Here is a 2,103-nt window from a genome sequence, read left to right as displayed (position 1 = left end):
TCTTTTTAACAAAAGTTTTATCCTCCTATATGCCTTAATATGCCATCCTAAAGTGAGTCACCTACTTGTGGAACCTCCATCTAATCTGAATGTAATATAAGCCACAGAGAATAAAAAAACACCTTATATACAGATAAATATTAATCTATTGCAATAAAAAATTGTAACCCATCTGAATCTGAGTATTTATACTCTTTTAGATTTCACTTTCAGCATGTTTTGCTCCTTTTCTTCAAATAGACCTTTTTAATGTCGTTGGTCTTTTATTGCTGAAACACTTTCAGTCCCAGTTGAGATTCGGTGTGAAAAAAAGAAAAAAAAAAAGAATGCAAAATCTCATAAAAATGAACTGTGGCTATTTAAAGAATTAACAATAATTTTCTTACATTTGATTGATAAATTGATGGCCTCATCAGTTCCAATTCGTTTGGCTGCTTAGAGGCTTAAAAAACATAAATCATGGGCGTTAAAGCTTGCTCTGATGTTGCATATGACACCAGACAAGAGCTGCCAGAGGGCGAGTGGGGCGGGGGTTGTACACTCTGGACAGCTCCCCACTCTGTTGCGGGGCCAAAAGAGAGACAGACAGACGACCAATCACACCTATGAGCAGTTTGTTCCTAGACTGTGGGAGGAGATAATCCACAGAGACACAGGGAACATGCAAAATCCACGCACAAAAAAGTGGCCAGCCAGATGGTGGATTTGATCCCAGGACCTTCTCACTGTGAGGCAACAGTACTAACCCACTGAAATTTGGAAAATAAATAAATAATAATAATAAAAATAATCACACGTGCACCTGCCTATTGAACAAAAAGCAAAATCAGAAATATTTTTACTGAGAAATTTAGTTACCTGTGAGGCTCCTTTAAGCAGGAAGGCAGGTGAGCTGTTTTCACTGAAGGAGCCTTGATTAGGCATCATCATCGGTGATCAGCCATTGTCTGTGCAAAGGTTTCCCACTGTGGATTTGCATCTCAGGTAAAGTTTGTTTGGTTTTTTTCTTATCATGTTAAAGAGAAAAAAAGATCCCGACTTCCACTACTATCAGATCTTTAGCCTTTAAAATCACCATAGAACAGTAACAGCTTCTTAGTGGAGAGGCAAAGAAATTCCTTTTTTGTCATTTTATTTCAAAATAAACACGCCGTTCGAAATGTTTATTTCGTGTAAGTCAGTCTGGGCGGCTCCTTCAGCTAAGAATCATTGTGGAGCACTCACCCAACTCCTACGTTGGGAGAGTGCTGAGTGTTTGTATATGTGTGCATGAGGGTGGGAATGCATGTCTGTGTCTGTGTGTGCCTGTTTGTCTGTGTCTATATGTCAGGTCGGGTCTTAGACTCCACCTCTCTGGGAACTCCCAGGCCCTCCAAGTGTGGAGGCCTATCTCCCCTCACCACACTCCCTGCCGGTGACTGATGCCCTCAGGGGTCGGTGCATTGTTGGTTCTTGGTGTCCGGGGCTGGGCGCTCAGGTCATGTGCCAGCTCACTCCCGGTGGCTACTTGGCGGGGCCTGGCGCCTGCTGCTCAGTCAGGCGTCTTCCGGGGCGCGGAGGGCCCTCGGGCCTCCGGCCTCTGTGCCTGCGGCTCGGTTCACTCTGGCACAGCTGGCTGCCGGCGGAGCCGGCGGGCACGCCGGTGCGGCCCCCTCTAGTTTCTGCCCGGTGGCTACTGGGTGACCCCTCGTCTGGGTATCCTCAGCCCTTCCCATGAAGGTGGCACGGATGCCCCTCCGGTGGTCCTCCTTGGGCTCTTGCACTCTGGGACCTCTGGATGTCTGGGGCCTGGATCTCCTCCATGCCTGCTTCATGCCCTGAGGGACAGGGCTATGGCTCTCTACATCCTCTTGCAGACCATTACATGGGGAAACCATTTGAATACAAGCGCGCCGACCCACACAGGTGTGCACACAGGTGTTCACTGTTTGTAGACTTAAATCACACCTTTCTTGGCTGCTACTTCAAAGCACATTGTGCGCTGTCTGTCCTGCGTGCTGCACAACAACATTCAATATTTAGTATTTACTGCTGTTTACACTTAGGTAGATTAATGCGATGGTGTTGTGTATAGTATGTTGCTTTGTTTTGTTTTTTTTGCTT

This window comes from Neolamprologus brichardi, chromosome 6, assembly GCF_056152115.1.
Source record: "Neolamprologus brichardi isolate AB-2024 chromosome 6, ASM5615211v1, whole genome shotgun sequence".
NCBI lineage: Eukaryota > Metazoa > Chordata > Actinopteri > Cichliformes > Cichlidae > Neolamprologus > Neolamprologus brichardi.
Note: the sequence above shows the minus strand (reverse complement) of the source record.